At 42.7% G+C, this 20,216-nt stretch overlaps 1 pseudogene; it reads right to left on the bottom strand.

The window, feature by feature from the left end:
• Positions 1-877: 877 nt before the first annotated feature.
• Positions 878-19,035, bottom strand: LOC136512452 (uncharacterized; annotated as a pseudogene).
• Positions 19,036-20,216: the final 1,181 nt, after the last annotated feature.

Here is a 20,216-nt window from a genome sequence, read left to right as displayed (position 1 = left end):
GACTTTCGTTGGTGTGGAGACGGAGACGGAGACCTCGCCGGCGTTAGGGTTCCGGCATTTCTCGCTCTCCCTCTCTTCTTCTCCATCTCCGCGCGGGCATAGAAGGGGCCGGCCTGGGGGAGCCAGGCCGGCCAGGCAGTGGGGGAGGAGGCCTGGCGATTCGGGGCCCTAGTGGCGGCGGAGGCGGCCGGGCTAGGGAGGGGCGGGGGCATCATGGTGACCTCGCCGGCGCGCTGCCCTGGGGTTAGCGTGGGCGGGTTGTGGGTGGCGCAGCGAGGCAGCGTGTCGCCGTCCGTCGATAGTGGAGGTGGGGGCAGGGGGGAGGGCGAGGATGAGGACGACATCGAGGAGCTTGCCCTGTATTTAGGGTGGGCAGGGTCGTTAGGCAGCGGCGGGATGCGGGCGGCGCGGCCGGTGGCGAGGAAGCCGCGGCCGGGCGGCGGGGGAGGAGGCAGGGGTGGGGGAGGAAGGGAGCGCGGCACGGGGAGGAAGAAGGGGTCGCGGCATGGGGAGAAAGAGGAACAGGGGTCACACGTTCCCTGACCGCGCGACGGGTTGCGGGATAACTGCGTCCTTTGTTTGACGACCACCGGGTGAATGCATTCCGGCGATGATGGTAGTCAGGTGAGGACATGGACGACAAAAAAAAAAGTACGGTAGGATCGGATACTAGCATGTGACCCCTGTTCTTACTTATAGTAATAATAAGGAATCTGAGTAATAATGGCCCTATTCGTTTTTCTTATAATTCATCTTTTTCAGCTCGTTTTTTTCAGCCGGAACAATATTTTCCTCTCACAACAAAATCAGCCGAAACAGTGTTTTAATTTGTTTTTTTCAGCGAAGCGAACAGGGCCAATGATGTAAAATATGATTCAGCATTTACAGAGCTGTGGATATGATTCACCATTTGCAAACAGATGTAAGCTACACGTAGCATTGCATGTTTCAGAACTGACCAAACAAAGACGCACCAGGATGATCCATTGTAACAAGTCTAGATCATATACGTATATACAGATTAAAACAAAGCAAAGTTCCAAGCCTTGGGGAATGCAGTAATGATAGCTTTCTTTAATTCTGTTTCACACCAATCACCTGCATCAAACCCCTGATCATGTGATCTTGAACTCGCAATGGCACGCACTGAAATCACATTGCAGGTGCTTCACCAATGCAGGGATGGTTACTGCTGTCCAGTAACGGGCTCAGATCCTTGACGACGGTGTTCATCCCAGGCCCCCACTGCCGCAAGCACAGTGCAGCAACAGCAGCCATCTGTTTGCCAAAGTAAATCAAGAATTACACACACACAATAAAATAAAAGTTCGTTTGTTTAGAGTACTACTTTCAGAACAAGGATATGTCGTTCTCTTTTAATGCAAAATACCAATATTAGTTGTAACTCTAAAGAGTAGCAAATTTGGCAAATAATATTTGCTTATGGTTTTCAGTTTATTTTGGTGAGTACCTTCTCCATAAAAAGTCGTACCCTAGTTAAAGTGTCTGTGTATAATCTATTTTAAAATAATATGAATATTTAAATCAACAGAAAGTTTGTTTGCTTTATGTTGGTGGTTCGTGTCAAGATTCACAAGCCATTGCTGACTGAGGTTTCCTCCATATCTTTGGAGGGGTAAAGCTTGAGTCATTGTGGAGCAAGCGCTCTGTTTCTTCAATATGGAGAGCAGATGCTATATCTGTCTGACACTCTGACCCTAAATACTATTTTCTGGATAAGTTCAGTTTAAATGCAGGACAAACAAACATGATCTAAAAATTCCTTTTAAAAGAAGAAATAGAAAAATGATTATGTCTTCTTTTCCAATGTCAAAAGATGGTTATGTTCAAGTCACACTGTATAGACCTCTACTTGCTCACTCGAGCACACAACATCCAGTCTTAACAATATTGGTACCTTGCTGACAGCCTTTAGTGGGTATCCTCCTCCAAGACTTGGATTTATGCACTGTTCCACCTTGTCTTCACTAAGCCTTGGTGTAGCCTGCACCTTAGGATAAGCAAATTAGCTGCTGCATCCTATACAGAAACTAGAAAAGTGAATGCTGGCATATGTACCCATGTAACTAGGCTCCTCTGGTCATGTGGCATTGTATTATCAATTACTTTGCGACCAGTTAAAAGCTCCAATAGTACAATCCCAAAGCTGTAGACATCGCTCTTTTTGCTATACTCTCCTGTGATTGTGCACCTAACAAGTTCAAAGAAGGAAGCAGAACCTAAGTAGCAGAAATCCTGGCATATCATTTATCTCTCTAGGCATTAGTGTAATTCTGAAAGTGTGCAAGTATTCCATCACATACTTAGGTGCTTGTGCTCCCCAGCCAGAACAGTACTGGGGACCCCAAACAGTCTCAACCAGGTAACCAGCCCTGTTAGGGGCATGATGTATTGAGACACCGATATCACCTATTTTTGCAACATCATTGTCAAAGAGAAGTATCTTGCTGGACTTGATGTTGCTGTGGATGATGGGAGGATCAACCTTCTCATGGAGGAACTCGAGGCCTTTTGCAGCACTTACAGCGATCTTCACACGCTGCAACCAAGATAAAGGTGGTCCTGGTTGGACTCCCTTGATGCCCTTTTTACCTAAGATCATGGCGAGCATGAAAAATATATCAGCTGGCGTTTCTATGTTTGATAGTTTGTAGATTATTCAGGCTAAGAATACAGTCGATGCAAGTGGTTTAACAGTTTTAACATAGATCATAATATTGACCTATGTCTGACAAGAAAACACCAGATGATCACACTAGGAACTTATGGAAGTAAATCTTGTGTTCCTCCATTATACCATGAAGAATATCATTCAAGGAGCCCTTTGGGGCGTACTCATAAGCAAGAACACGAGTTTTCCCTTCAAGAAAACATCCAAGAAATTGCACAACATTGTCATGGTAACACATTCTTAAAATGGTCGGAACCTGCAACAGAAGTATAATTTACAAGGTAATCCTTTGTTGTACACAACAATAAATGAAGAACAATAACTGGAAAAGTTAAAAAAAAGCAAGGCACACAGGCATGACCTCTACTTGAATTTCTTCAGAAATATCAAGCTTTTTTATAGCAAAATTCTGCCCATCTTTAAGAACTCCCAGGAAACATTTGGTGGATGGTCCCTGTCCTATAAGAACATCATCATTGAAGTTTTTGGTTACTTCATTCAGTTCCTCCATGGAAATGGTTGATATGAGAGTTGGATGAAGTTTACTAAAGAACGTGAAAGCATAAACACGATAGAAGAAAATACGCAAACCAGAACGACACTGAGGCACAATGTTTCTTAACGAGGTTTGGACATCTGTTAGTTGTCCCATTGGTTATAACAGGGATTGGCCTCACTTTTTATGTCCCCCTAGGTTACAAAGTCCGACTCAAACTCTATCCTAACCCCTAATTGAACTCAAGTCCAAAATGTAACCAAATTGAACTAATATTCGACACATATTTAACATTAAGAAGTAAATACAATAGGTTAACGTTATTGCTTCTTTGGAAGAGCACTATGGCACAACAAATAGTATATTTTGAATTATATACATGGTACACAATTACAAACGAAAAGTCAGCAAAGGAGGGTGTATATGGTAAGGGTGAAATTTTATTGTGCTGAAAGTTATACCTAAACCTTAAGTGCTACAGGTTTTATTTGCTTTTTATGTGTGTATCTACCAGGTTGAGGCCGACAGACAAATATGAAAAGAGGATTTGTTTCGCGTACCAGCAAGTTTGCTTCTAGCAACAATGATCCGGAGACGGAAAAGTACATGATCCATTTCTGGCCTCATTTGAATATCAGGTTGTAAGCAATCGATGGCAATGGAATTGGCCTCATGAACAAAGTACCCTTCATGTTCATCAAAATAATCATAAACCTTGCCAAAAATTCCAATTGCATTACGGTCTCTCCTATAAGAATCAAGGAAGTCTGTGGTAAGCACATGAGCCCTACCATGGTACATGTATCTCACTGTCTTCCAAGTGATGAGCTCTAAAAGAACAACTCCAAAGCTATATACATCAGATTTTTGGTTAAAAAGTTGACCAGAAACATCAATTGGGTCTAAATAATACTTTTCTGGTCCATTGTCATGAATAGGAAACACCGTATTTTTCTGTGCAACAGAAAGTCCAAGAAATGTTGACAAGTTCACATTGAAGATTTTTGGCACAAAATTCTTGTCCAGAAATATATTGGCAGATCTGAAGTTTCCTAAGAGGCTGGTGCCACATGAATCAGGATTTTCAGCTGCTAATGAATGGATATGAACCAGGCCCTCTGCACACTGGACTGCTATCAACAAGCGTTGTTGAAGATGAAGTTTTTCCATGGAGCAGATAGTGTCATAAAGGTTTCTGTTAGACGACGATATAGAGCCAAACATTGTCTTGGATAGATCACAGCAAGACTCGTATACACACTCTAAACTGGATTTCCCTAAGTGGAAGCCAACAACATTTGCAACATTTTTGTGATTCTTTTGACTCAATATGCTCATAGTGTTCAGAAATCTCTCTCTGTCAGTTTCTGAACTTGCCTTAAGTAGTCTTACTATAATTGGATGATTCATGCCGAGGACTCCATTGTAGAGACATGTTGATGCAAAAGTGGATCTGCAAACACAAAGGGCTAATACCCGAATCGATATCCAAAGCGTGCCAGTCGATTTGACCTGCTAATCGACAAGGATGAAGATACGAACACTTTGGTCCTGACAACAGCGATACGCCTGGAAGTCACGGCCAAGAGGTGCTCACGCGGAACTCGAGAATCGCCGAAGGTCGCACTGAAGCGATGCAGCTCGCCGAATCAATGAGAACTCGTAAAAAAGGGAAAATATGCAAATTGACGAAGTCGCCGAAAAGTAAGTAGACGCAAATAGGAGTAAAAATTGGTTTTGATATTGATTGATATGATATCTATTACATTGCCCCTTACTCCATATTTATACCCTGATCTAAAGAGACACAACCAAACACAACTAGGACACCAATCCCATATCTAAGGAAACACGTGACTCTTACATGAATCATAACCTAACAAATACAGAAAAGGAAATCAACTCCTATCTATTTCCCTGTCCGCCTCAATTACGATGGAAATCTCACCGTCCTCCTTCCCATCGGCATACTCCCTATTTCATCGGCAGTAGTCTTCAAGTCTTCCTTCATCGGCATACTCCCTGTTTCATCGGCAGTAGTCTTCAAGTCTTCCTTCATCGGCATATTCCCTGTTTCATCGGCAATAACACCTCCAACCTCATCGGCAACGCCCGAGTCCAAATCAACCTTTACATCGACCATCACCAGCTATCGGCAACCATCTTTACAAACTGGCTTTTATTGGCTATCAAAGTATTCAATAACTTTCCCCTTGCCGATTAGTCCACTCCGATTATTTTGACACGTGCAAAAAAACGGTGTCAACACATGCCCCCCAATTTCGGAGTATAAAACCATTAATGCTCCGAAATTTACTCCAGATAACGCTTGCCTTTGCCCGATTACCGTAACTCATTCTCCAAGCCAAAACTTGATTTGCTATCAAATCCAATCAAATCTAATCTTGATTCACGCACTTCAGTAAATATCGCACAATCGTCAACCACTCTTGCCTTGATTACGGTTGAGATACCAAAACAATAACCCATCGGCAAGATCTTAACATGATAATGCTGCCATTTTCAGAATTAAAATATCATGTATCGATATCCCTTCCAAGTCATAATTACTTGTTATCAACTCATCTGTACAATCCCCTGATTATCGCGCGAACAGTTACCATATCCCTCTGAACCGCCTTGACCTATATGCGCGCGACATAGAGATAAGTCCAAAATACCCTTATTCTGGGCGGCTTATAAATAGATTTCTCCGGAACCCTCATTTTCTATCTTCAGCCTCCAATCCTTGGCATTCTCTCTCTCCGGCGGCGACTCCGACGAACAACCGCGTGACCTCAACCAACAAGAACCCTTCCCCGGCGCTAACTTCAAGTTTCCGGCTCGTACCTCCACCTTCCTCAAGACAATGGCCATCAATTTCGACGTCCCCGCGGTTCGCTCCACTTCCATTACCTTTTACTTTGATCTTTTTGCAAATTCATTCAGTTGGTGATTTTTTCTTTCTTCTGTCTTCTGGATTCCATAACCTTAGGAACTGCGCAACAAATTAATTATCCCAACCGATCAGCCGCACGTCCAATGCCTTGGACCAATGGGCAACCCAGATCCAACCGATCTGATCAACGCAGAGGTTAACAGAATCCCCTTTAGAGCCCAAAATTTCTCTCTGAATTTGTGGAAAGACACATTCCGATCTTGGCCCAAAACCACCAAAGGGTGGAAAGATTGGTATTTGAGGGTTAATAGATCGATGCAAGTATACTGGGCAGAACGAAGGTTAGACCAATGTATCAGGCTCTCTATTGCCGATATGCAGAAAAATGAATCAATGATAATTGCAGCTGCTTATTTCTGGTCAGACACGACCAATACTTTTATGTTTGGACATGGCCCAGCTACTCCTACCCTTGCCGATGTCCACATGCTTACTGGCTTGGACATCTCAACTGCCGATGAAGGCTCCATCTATGGTAGAAAGCCTGAATATAGAGTGAATACCCGTAACATCGGCGGTTGGACAGGATATATTCAAGAATACCAGAAAACCGGGACACTTAGCTAGAGGGAACATGCCACATTCCTGAATATGTGGTTAGAAAAATTTATCTTCTGTGGTCGATCAGTAGGACCAACCAACGCCTTCCTCCCTGCAGCTGAACTTCTGGCTAATGGCGTAAGGTTTCCTCTTGGCCGATACCTTCTGAGCTCCACTTATCTTCTTCACCAAGTGTCTCAGAAACTTTTGCTTGGCGAACCCATCGGCAACCTGGGAGGCCCGTGGTGGTTTATCAACATGTGGCTGAATGCCCATATGCACAAACGTTTGCAATGGGACTTTTTTGCTCAACAATTCCCACGAGAAATTGCTGAAGATTATGTGCTCGGGGATGATGAATCGGCAACACGCTCACCCCTCAATTTTGGTGAAGCCATAATTGTCCTTCCTGGAACAGAAGCCAACGAAGACCAAATCGGCAGATTCTTTCAAAGCTTCTACAATGGTCTTTCTCGTGATCATAGGACCTGGGTGCCTTATATCGACGAAGAAAACAGATTCCCCCTTCTTTTCAACTTTGCCGATGACACTCTGAATCAAGATAATGAGCTCATGATGGCTATCATCACTCCCAGGGCAATTCCAGTAAACACATTCGGCAGCGGGAAAAACACCAACATTACATATGAATTTTACAACCCATCGGCAGTATCCCGCCAATTGGCTTTTGGGCAATTGCCAATCAAACTCTGCTTTGCCGATGTGATCAAACCCAGGGAAACAATCACCTGCGGAACAGACTGGAACAAGGTAGTACAACTCTCTCCTGATGCCGATACTACAGATGTTGATATATCCACCTGGACACCAATATCTTTCATCACCGAGTCATACAAGCAATGGTGGCGAGAGTGGAAAGAACAACTGTTCGCAACTTCTGCTCACACATATCGGCACATGATCGACCCTGAATATGCCATCCCTGACGACGCGGTAAGTTTCCTTTAACTCCCTTCTGCTTTTCCCTTCATTTATCAGTAACTGATTCTCTTGTAACAGGTCAACAACCCAGCACCATCGGTGAGCAAAAGTGGGAAACCCTTCAATCTCCGGCCTGTTTCCCCAACATCGCCGATCGGCTACAACGCTCCCACCTTAGCCGCTTTGACCCACCAGAAGATTCGTACCAAGACCATCACTTCTAAGTCCAAATTGGCTACATCCAGGGCTACTCCATCGGCCGCTGCTACAACCTTGGTCAAAGCCTTTAAGGTAACAACCTTGTTTATTTTCACTTATGCCGATCACAAACTGTATTAACTTTAATCATCAGGGGGTAAGAGCTGCTACTGGATCGTCATCGGCAATTCCGCCGATATCAAGCACCACTTCTTTCGATGAACCTTCAGAGGTAGCTTCTTGACTTTACATTTTATCTGTTAAATATCATATCTTACACTTGTTTTGCAGCAACAATTGGGTACATCGGCAAACGTACCAGATGTCCAAGCTTCACAACCAACAAGTGTCGATGCCCCCCAGCCAATCGTTGCCGATGCCCAAGCAAAGCGCAAAGCTTCAACAGATACTGAAGCACAGCCAAAACGACAAAGGTCTATGCCGATCCCTACATCTGCCCCAATGTCATCGGTCATCATACCTCAAGAGCCCACCACCGATGAAGTCACAGAGGATATCCCATCGGCAAGCTCAGCCGATCCCCCACACGACATACTCCAGGTTGCTTCCTCCAGTCAAGCACAGGAAATTGCCTTGAAACAGGTAAACCAATCAGCCTATCTGATTTTACAATACTCATACTTACCCCTAACTGATCTCCTTTTCTCTCTCTCAGGAACAAGACTCCCCGAACAGCCTATTTTCCTTTGCCATTGACATTTCTGACGACGATGGAGAGGAGACAAGTTCGTCCCTTGCGCTGGGAACAATATCGGCAGAGACTAAATCCAAGTTGGAAACCCTCCTGAACTTGCTACAGCAAGGAACCGCCCAACTGGTAGATGACTCGGACCCCGCAAAGGCAATTTTCAAAACAATTCGTGGCCAGGTCCCTGCCGATGTTGAAGAAGTACTCTTCCCAGCAGCCCATTTGGAAAGCCGCCAACTGCAATATCAACGGGCTGCTCAGCGTATTGCCGATAGAGCAGCTCAAGCTCAACTCAAAGAAGAAATGCTACAACTGAAACAAATCGCTGATGAGAAGCACAAGGGCATCGTCAACTTGCAGACTTCGAGTGCTGCACTTAAGCAGAAAATCTTGGATCTATCGGCAAGGAAGGCAGCTCTATTGGCTGAATTGAAAGAAGTCGATGCAGCCTTAACTCATGCTCAACAAGAAGAAAGCCAGCTACCCAATGCCGTCAAAGCCCTTCAGCAAGAAAGAGATATCCAAGCTCGCAAGGCTTTAGCCATGAAGAAAAAACTCAAGCCTGTGGAGGGTACTGCCGATGACGATATCAAAGAAATGGAGGAAGCCGACCAGATTCGCCTGCGTGCGATATTAGCTATCCAATCCTTGTTGAACGTGTAATCTTATTTATTGTATCGGCGTTTTATGAGACATTGACATCCTTGCATAATTCTAGCCGATAGTACTGTTATCGGCACTTGTACTTTTATGCATCTATCCAGATACTAGGGTAATATTTCTTTAAATATTTTCCATTTAACGCTCTAGGAAACACAACCCCTTCGAGGGTTTCTAAAATATATGCATTACCAGGAACAGACTGATTTATCCGATATGGACCTTCCCAATTGGGAGACCACTTTCCAAACTTTGAACTTTTAGTCCCAATCGGTAAAATCAATTTCCAGACCAGATCTCCATCGGCAAACTCTTTTACTTTCACCTTCTTGTCATACCATCTAGCTACTCTTTTCTTATTTTCTTCGATACTAACTAAAGCCCTTAACCGATGACCCGCCACATCTTCCAACTCATCCTTCATAAGAGTATTATAATCATCGGCTGTCAGCTGATTTTGAGAATGTATTCGTCTAGAGCCAACCTTAATTTCCCAAGGCAATACTGCATCGTGTCCATATACTAACTGATAAGGCGTTACTTTGGTTGCACCATGATATGACATCCGATATGACCACAAGGCTTCATTTAATACTGTATGCCACCTCCTAGGATTTTCTTCAATTTTGCGCTTAATGAGTTTGATGATCCCTTTGTTAGAAGCCTCAGCTTGACCATTAGCTTGAGCATAATATGGAGAAGAATTTAAAATTTTAATTCCCATACCTACAGCAAACTCATCAAATTCTCCTGATGTAAACATAGTACCCTGATCGGTAGTGATAGTCTGAGGAATACCAAATCGGTAAACAATATGCTCTTTCACAAAATCAATCATATTGACCGATGTCACCTTTTTTAAAGGAATTGCCTCAACCCACTTTGTGAAATAATCGGTAGCAACCAGAATAAATTTATGTCCTTTACTCGATGGCGGATAAATCTGACCAATGAGATCAATAGCCCATCCCCGGAACGGCCATGGTTTGATTATAGGATTCATAGCCGATGCAGGCGCTCTTTGAATATTACCAAACTTTTGACACCCCTGGCATCCCTTAAAATATTTAAAACAATCTTCAAGAATAGTCGGCCAATAGTACCCATTCCTTCTGATCATCCATTTCATCTTGAAAGCCGATTGATGTGCCCCACATACTCCTTCATGAATTTCACCCATCAAGCTTTTCGATTCATCATTGCTAACACATCTGAGTAAAACTCCATCTATAGTTCGATAATATAATTCATCATCGAGGAGCACGTATTTAGTAGCTTGGAACCTTATACGTCTCTCAACCTTTCTACATGTATCCTTTAAATAATCGACAATCTCTTTCCTCCAGTCATCGGTATCAACTGCCGATGTTAGCACTTCCTGAATAGGCTGATACCCTGAAGCATGCTGAGCTAGTCGATTAGCTTCCTCATTATGCAATCGAGAGATATGTTCAAGACGAAAATCTCTAAATCCTTTCAACAATTGCAAACATCTTTCATAATACGAAATCAAAGCTTCACTTCGGCATTCGTAAATTCCAGCCAATTGATTTATAACTAGCATAGAATCACCAAAGATTTCAACAACATCGGCACGTATCTCCTTTAGCAATTCTAACCCTTTTATCAAGGCTTGGTATTCAGCTTGATTGTTTGTCGCTGTAGCAACAATCGGCAATGAAAACTCATACTTCTTTCCTTGAGGTGAAATTAACACAATGCCGATACCTGCTCCTTCACCACATGTGGACCCATCGAAGAAAAGTGTCCAGGGAGCAATCCCCAGAGAGTCCACCGTATTACAATGCTGAGTGACAAAATCAGCCATCACTTGCCCTTTAACTGCCTTAGTTGATTTGTAGCGTAGTTCAAATTCTGATAATGCTAAAATCCATTTGCCGATTCTACCACTTAACATCGGCATTGACAGCATATACTTGACCACATCGTCTTTGCATATGACCGTACATTCGGCAGATAACAAATAATGCCTTAATTTGACACAAGAAAAGTATAAGCACAGACACAATTTTTCGATAGCCGAATACCTCGTCTCAGCATCCACTAATCTTCTGCTCAAATAATAAATAACACGTTCTTTCCCTTCAAATTCTTGAATAAGAGCTGAACCGATAACTGCATCATCAGCTGACAAATATAACCTGAAAGGCTTCCCATGTTGAGGTGGAACTAGCACTGGAGGATTTGATAAATACTTCTTAATTTCATCAAGGGCTAATTGCGATCAAAGATTGCAATTCAGTCTTATTAGCAGGAGCAATCACCTTGTTAATTGCATCAATAGACTTCCTACTGATTTCAATGCCCCGCTGATGCACCATAAAACCCAAGAATTGTCCTGCCGATACACCGAATGCACATTTATTAGGATTCATCTTCAATCCATGCTTCCTTGTGCACTCCAGTATCTTTCGCAGATCGGCTAAATGTGCTGTGATATCTCCAGACTTAATCACTACATCATCAATGTAGATCTCTACTAATGTGCCGATATACTCATGAAAAATAAAGTTCATAGCCTTTTGATAAGTAGCACCGGCATTTTTCAAACCAAACGTCATGACTATCCACTCGAACAACCCCACATGTCCTGGACATCTGAAAGCAGTCTTGGGAATATCTTCCTCAGCCATGAATATTTGATTGTAACCTGCATTACCATCCATGAAACTGATAATTTGATGTCCAGCCGCAGCATCAATCAACAAATCAGCAATCGGCATTGGATAGCCATCCATCGGTGTGGCTTTGTTGAGATTCCTGAAATCAATACAAACACGAAGTTTTCCATTTTTCTTATAAACAGGAACCACATTAGAGATCCACTCTGCGTATCGACATTGCCGAATAAACTTTGCTTCAATTAATTTAGTTATTTCGGCCTTAATGTCAGGAAGTACATTAGGGTTGCATCGGCGCGCTGGCTGCTGATGTGGCCGAAATCCAGATTTGATAGGTAACCGATGTTCAACTATCGATCGGTCTAATCCAGGCATCTCAGTATAATCCCAAGCAAAACAATCTTTATATTCTTTTAACAAATCTGTTATTCGCTGCTTACACTTGGAATCTAACTTAGCACTAATAAAAGTAGGTCTTGACCTATCACCATCACCGATATCTACTTCTACTAAATCATCTGCCGATGTGAACCCTTGACCTAATTTTCCATCATCGGCAAACCTATCCATTACAACTCCTCTTCAGAACCGACTGCTTGGATCGGTGGAATTTCATAATCAGCAACTCTAAGGAACTCTTTTTCCCAAGCTTCTCCTGATATGCATTTAGTTCGCTCGTAAGTATCTGATTCTGCCGATGCGATGATATAAGAAGAATCACCAGGGACGACCTCAATCTTATCCCCAATCCACTGTACGAGGCATTGATGCATTGTAGAAGGAACACAACAATTAGCATGAATCCAATCCCTCCCTAGAAGCAGATTATATGCACCCTTGCCGTTGATAACAAAGAACGTCGTTGGCAAGGTTTTGCTGCCAATGGTCAATTCAACGCACACCGCCCCTTTAGCCGGTGACACATTGCCTTCAAAATCTTTCAACATCATATCGGTTTTGGTCAAGTCTTGATCTCCTTTACCAAGTTTCCGATACATCACGTAAGGCATAATATTAATCGCAGCCCCTCCATCAATAAGTACCTTAGACACAGGCTGCCCATCAACTCTGCCCTTCACAAATAAAGCCTTAAGATGCTGTCTCTCGTCATCGGTAGGTTTCTCAAAAACAGCCATCATTGGATCTAGTGTTAGCTGAGCTACTTGATCAGAGAGAACAACTTCTTCCTCATTATCAGATAGTGCCAGAAACTCCATCGGCAACATGAATACCATATTAACATCTGCCGATGGACCCTTATTTTTGTGTTTCACCTGCCACTGCTGATGACCAGGCCTTTCATTGGAGGAATTTTCCTCCTGGTATAAATCCTCCTGGCGCTCACGTTGCATCCTCATTCTCTGCGTCTTTGTCAGACCCTCTGGGCACCATCGAGGAAACTTGGTTTTCCAAACCGGCTGATAACAAGTCCTAGTTGGTTCTACACGACGTATATTAGGGTCCCTGTAGAATATTTCCTCATCGGGAACTCTTGCGTTTGCCATCTCCTCAAGCTCCTCTTGATTCCTTGGAAAATATCCAGCGCGTTTACCAAGCCTCTCATGTACACTAAGTCTGCCCCCCAGCCGATCATGCACTGATGCTCTGCCTCTAATCGGCTCATTGATAGACAAACCCTGATTACCACGTTGAAACCTCCTTTCTGAACGATTGACTCCGTAATAGCCATTACACTCAGGGCAATTTTCAACAGTTGGCAATTTAATACCTTCTTCCCAGCAATGGATGAAAAACGGACATCTCCAATGATCTTTATGTCGATTCCATTCTTCCTGACGTCTCATTTCTTGCTGTTGCCGATATCGGTCATTACGTTGACGCCAACCCTCCTGCTGCCTTCGATGAGTAATCACAATGCCAGGTCGAGGATGATTTTTAGAACTACTGCTTTCTCCTAGCAAACCCTTACTCTTTGCATCATCGGTAGTTATCCGATGTTGGGGGTCCACTGACGCGTTTTTCTCAGCAGCCTCTGACGTCAATACCTTGGTCTTTCCTTTGGCATCCAACATATTTGTTGGAAAAGGGTGTTGATCAATTTTCATCGGCTTCTGGGTCTTGGAAGTACCAAACTTAATTCTCCCAGATTCAATAGCCGATTGTAACTGTTGCCTGAATACCTTGCATTCGTTTGTACTGTGTGAAGTTGCATTGTGCCATTTGCAGTACAAAATCTTCTTCAACTCTTCTGCCGATGGGATCACATGATTAGGTGACAGCTTAATTTGGCCCTCTTGAAGCAGAAGATCAAATATTTTATCGGCCTTGGTGATATCAAAGGTAAACTTTTCTGGCTCTTTTTGACCAAAGGGACATGATATCGGCTTTTTATTCTTAACCCACTCAGCTAAGCCGATAACTGGTTCTTCATCAGAGTCAGAATCTCCTATGTCTTCAACAAATGATACCTTTTTACTTCAGTTCTTTTTAGGTTCAAAAACCCTAGTATCTTGATCAGAGATCCTTTGCACAAGATGACTGAGGCTTTCAAACTCCTGAGAAGCATATCTGTCCTTAAGATGTGGCAATAACCCTTAGAAAGCCAGATCGGCAAGCTGCCGATCATCCAGCACCAGACTGTAGCACTTATTTTTTACATCTCGTAGCCTTTGTACAAAGCTCTCCACCGATTCATCATTACGCTGTCTCAATTTTACTAAATCGGTAAGCTTCTTTTCATGGATTCCAGCAAAGAAATACTTATGGAATTGTTTTTCTAGATCAACCCAAGTAATAATAGAATTTGGTGGTAATGAAATGAACCATGTAAATGCTGATCCAGACAAAGATGATGAAAATAATCGAACTCTTAATTCATCTCTGTTAGCCGCCTCTCCACATTGAATAATGAAGCGATTGACATGTTCCATTGTTGATGTATCATCTTGCCCAGAGAATTTAGTGAAATCCGGTACCTTGTACCGATTTGGGAGAGGAATTAAATCGTATGCAGGAGGGTATGGAGTCCGATAAGAATAAGTATTGACCTTGGGCTTTATCCCAAACTGATCCTTCATAATTTCTGCTATCTTATCGGTCCAAAAAGCATCAGCCTCCTGCTGACGAACTGGTTGAATTTCTACAGGAGGTGCCTGCTGACATCCCTCCACATATCTTTGTGGCCCACGATCTCTAGCAATCGGCATATTTGCCGTTACTTGTGGTCCATTAACCTGTTGGAAAGGATTCATCGGCTGGGCTGCCGATGGTTGATTCTGGAAACCAGCTTGCATATGACCTTGTTGAATCCCTGCAACCTGCTGATTTCGCTGAACTGTATGTTGAACAGGTAACTGTCCTGACCAATCATTATTAGAACTCATCGGTACAAAACTTACCGATGGCTGGTAATTTGCTGATATTGTTGGATAATTATAACTGGTTTGAGGCATGAACTGAACCCCAGTTTGACTCATAGCAGGGGCTTTCTGCTGCATCGGCAGTAAGCTCGCCGATGGACTTGAATTGAATGTTTGAACCATAGGCATCTGGAAACCTCCTGGAGTTGGTTGCGCAGAAGTAGTCGCGGCATATTGAGGCACTTGAGCCATCGGCGAAACGGCCGATGGTATAGGCGCTCTTCCTACTGCATCAAACACTTGAGGTAATCTAGGATTGACAGCAGAGGACTCTGGAGGCATGCCATATCCCCACCAATTAGTAGGAATCTGGCTATTCTGAGACACAGGGCCTGACATAGCTGATGCCGATAGATCTGTATTAAGCTGAACTCGCCCTCCTGGTAATACCTGATCTGATTGTATCGGTGTAGATTGAATATTAGGTGAGCCTGCCAATACTGGAGGGGAAGTAACTTCTGTACCCACAACGGCCGAAGGAGCCGATGGAGTTTTGACAGATGCCGGCTCTGGTTGATGATAGGCAGGCCCAACGTAATGTGGTGCCGCTTGTCCTTCTTTGAGAGTTCGAACCACAGCATTATGAACAGTATTGGACAGCACATTGGAGTGATTAATCAAAGCATGATTTACTGCAGAATTAACCATCTCTTGAAGTTTACCAGGATTGGAGTCAAAGGTAACCTGCCGAGGCAACGGCAAATCTTGCTTCTGGATGACTTGTCCACTCTTGTTCAAGCTAAACGATCTCAGACAAAGCTGCTTGTATTCTTCTACAGCCTTTTCCATAGCCTGCCTCTGTTCTTCCTTGAGATCTTCTTCTGATACTGCGATAATGTTCCCTGGATCAATCTCGGAATTGAACATATTGGTTGAAGTGTCCCACCGGGCGTGCCAAAAGATGTGTTGATGCAAAAGTGGATCTGCAAACACAAAGGGCTAATACCCGAATCGATATCCAAAGCGTGCCAGTCGATTTGACCTGCTAATCGACAAGGATGAAGATACGAACACTTTGGTCCTGACAACAGCGATACGCCCGGAAGTCACGGCCAAGAGGTGCTCACGCGGAACTCGAGAATCGCCGAAGGTCGCACTGAAGCGATGCAGCTCGCCGAATCAATGAGAACTCGTAAAAAAGGGAAAATATGCAAATTGACGAAGTCGCCGAAAAGTAAGTAGACGCAAATAGGAGTAAAAATTGGTTTTGATATTGATTGATATGATATCTATTACATTGCCCCTTACTCCATATTTATACCCTGATCTAAAGAGACACAACCAAACACAACTAGGACACCAATCCCATATCTAAGGAAACACGTGACTCTTACATGAATCATAACCTAACAAATACAGAAAAGGAAATCAACTCCTATCTATTTCCCTGTCCGCCTCAATTACGATGGAAATCTCACCGTCCTCCTTCCCATCGGCATACTCCCTATTTCATCGGCAGTAGTCTTCAAGTCTTCCTTCATCGGCATACTCCCTGTTTCATCGGCAGTAGTCTTCAAGTCTTCCTTCATCGGCATATTCCCTGTTTCATCGGCAATAACACCTCCAACCTCATCGGCAACGCCCGAGTCCAAATCAACCTTTACATCGACCATCACCAGCTATCGGCAACCATCTTTACAAACTGGCTTTTATTGGCTATCAAAGTATTCAATAACTTTCCCCTTGCCGATTAGTCTACTCCGATTATTTTGACACGTGCAAAAAAACGGTGTCAACAAGACATTCACGCATCGTTTTCCCAAAGGCCATGTGGTAGTTTTTTGTCATTCATTTCGGTTTTATTGAAAAATTTTAGATCTCCAAGTTGGTATGCTGCTAACAGTACATCCTGCTCTCTCTGCATAGCTTTCCTGATCATCCTTAGACTAGTAGCTACTTCAACCATTTCAGGACATGTTATGACGTCCCTCCGCAAGCATTTAGCTGCTCACTGTCCAATGTCTCCAAGAAACTTCATGTTCTGTGTAGCACTGACGAACATGTGCTGTACATCCTCTACCCTTGTATTGGCCTCATTGAAACTTTGAGCAAGGGTTGCATCAACTACTTTATTTCTTGTGACAGTTTCCAGCAAAACCACCCCAAAGTTATAAACATCACTCTTTGGGGTTAGAATTCCACTCTCACAGTATGCTGGATCAATGTAACCTATGGTACCAATGATAGTGGTAGTTTTCTGAGGCCCATTAGCACAAAGGAGTCTTGCAATTCCAAAATCTGATATCTTTGGTGTAAGATTTTCGTCTAGCAGTATGTTAGCAGGTTTGATGTCACCATGAAGAACAGGACTATACATGGAATGCATGCACCCCAATACTTCAGCAACCTTCGATGGAAATTTTTATTCTTTTGTCCAAAGGGAAGGGAACCCAACTGTTAGTGCTGTTGCCATGAAGTATGCTGTCCAGGTTCCCATTAGAGATAAACTCCATGACAATCATTAGAGAATTTTCTTCTGTGCAGCAGCCCACGAGTCTGACAACATTCTTGTGGTTTATTTGAGAGTGCACTATCACCTCCTTGGCAAACACCTCTTTGTGGGTCCCATGTATATATCTCTTTACAGCGACTGAGGTTTGGTCTTCTTGCGTTCCTTTGTAGACCTCACCAAATCCCCCTCTTCCAAGAACAGATTTATACCCATCAGTTATGTTTCGTATCTCATTTTCTGTGAAATATTTCAAGCTGTAGTTGTTTTCCACTCTTTGAAGCACCTGACACCCATTAGTTTGAAAGAAATCTCTAAGATTGTTCCCTTGGTGATCCATGCGCAACCAAACACAGTGATAGGAATGCTATGGGCGGTTGCTTGCCTGCATAACAAGGTCCAGTAATGTTACTATTCTTTGCTACTCAAGTAACCTTAAACTATGAAAAAAGATTTTTTGTTTTTCAAACGATCCAGAAAACTATGCTATTGAAAAGGAAGAAAGAAAACTATTCTTATAGGGAATTATAATGCCTAGCTGAACAAAAGAACCTCGATGAATCCTAACCTGCCACAGTGTAAACTTGCAGTGTAACATATAACACGTTGTCTGAATGACAACTCCGCATTACTCATTACACCAGACCTAATATGATATGAACAAACAAAGGCACTAGTATTACAGATTTTCACAGTATACAGCTTGTTCTCTCAAAAATTAGTAGGCCAGAAAATGCAACACCTCCTTAATATGAGAGCTAATAGGCAGTTTTAAAAATAAAACTAACTGAAACTTCGATATCTAAGGTGGTTTAAAACAGAAAGCACTAATTTTATTTACATAAGGTTCAACAGCGACTAATTAATCCAAGGTGTTAAGGCTGCTGATGAATTTCAAGCGTGTTTCGGCAATTTTTCATGCATCGGAGGAAGTTTTTGGAGTTTCAGGCAAGTGTCAACCATTTCATAGGGCAACTTCAAAAAGCCTTCAAGTGAATTTGGGGAAAGTTTCAGAGAAACTAAAACAAAGCTCCAATCGACGTCTCAGAGGTAAAAGGAAAGCAAATTTCAAAGAAATCAACTTGCATCCATACTTGAGGTGGAAACAGCCCACGGCCGCCACACAAAGCCTGCGCTGAGGAATCAGCCAGCCGCCGCCACTCCTGGTAGCCGGCGGCAGCGCCCCACGGCACGCCATCGTGGCTCCGCGTTCACCTCCTGGGACTCGAATTCTGCAGCACCGGAGCGCCCCAGGAGGATTCATGGCGGCATATCGAGTTATCTACCAATGGACCAAGACACAGGGGACTCCAGATTTCGTTTTCGGGGACTCCCCATTTTGTGAATGGTGATTTAATTTTCGTTTCACTCCTCACAAAGAGAGGAAATGATAATAATCCTTGTCTCCAAAATAAATATAAATACACCTCTAAGATTGTGTTAGGACCCATGCTACTAGTTCTCCCTAAAAAAAGACCCATGCTACTACAGAAATTACATTTATACCCCTATCAAAACTTATTGGAGCATATAATAATTACACTTTAGGAATAGAGAAAGTAAAAAAGGAAAAATTTGGATGCTAGACATGTATTTATTTTGGGACGGATGGAGTAACTTATGTGCTCCCTCTGTCCTAACAAAGTTTTAGGATTCAAATTTGTTCTAAAATAATTATCATTTTTACTTTTCAATATACATTTCTCTTCTTCCAATATATTTTTTTCTCTATACATCTCTACATTTATCTCTCTCCTTGTTTTTTTGTACCACATATTTTTACTCACAAATCTCATGTCCAAACCTAAAATGTCAAATATTTTGGGACAGAGAGAGCATGATAAGTGCCTGCCTTTCGCATTGCGAGCGTAGCTTGCTCGGTTAGGTCTATGTGGTGGAGCATGTCCATCTAGCTTCAAGTCCTCGACCTTGATTTATTCTATTTTTTGGTGGCAGACGATGTGCCCGTCAGGCTAGTCCAACTAAGTCCTTCGAAGCTAAGGTGCTCATATGGGTAGTGTATACGTGTGTGTTCATAGAGGTGAGCATATACACTCGTTTTTGTGGGCGTCTGTGCCTGCACTGATTTAACGGTACTATTTTTTCAATGGTAGACGAGATGCCATCAATATGGTCCAACTAAGTTCTTCGAAGGTGCTCATAGAGACAGAACGTAGATACGTGTTGATAGAGTGAACGTACAACTAAGTACTTTAAAGGAGTTCATAAGAGTAGGGTATATGTGTGTTTATAGAGATGAATGTATGGTCATGTTTATAGACACCCCAAGCCATCGAGAAGAATATTACTTCCATGGAAAATGAGACAGGTAAACAAAGGAACCATACATCTTGATTGTTTCATGTTCTTGCCGGACGAGACAAGATGAGAGGAGCTTTGCTACGTTTTAAATTATAAATCATTTTATCTTTTCTAAATACTTAGCTTTTACTATGTATATAAATAAATAATTTTACTATGAATATAAATATACGCTATATCTAAATACATAGCAAAAACTATGTACCTAGAAAACTAAATGACTTAGG

The sequence above is a fragment of the Miscanthus floridulus genome, chromosome 16, assembly GCF_019320115.1.
Source record: "Miscanthus floridulus cultivar M001 chromosome 16, ASM1932011v1, whole genome shotgun sequence".
NCBI classification, from domain to species: domain Eukaryota; kingdom Viridiplantae; phylum Streptophyta; class Magnoliopsida; order Poales; family Poaceae; genus Miscanthus; species Miscanthus floridulus.
This window is presented reverse-complemented; position numbering and strand designations above follow the sequence as displayed.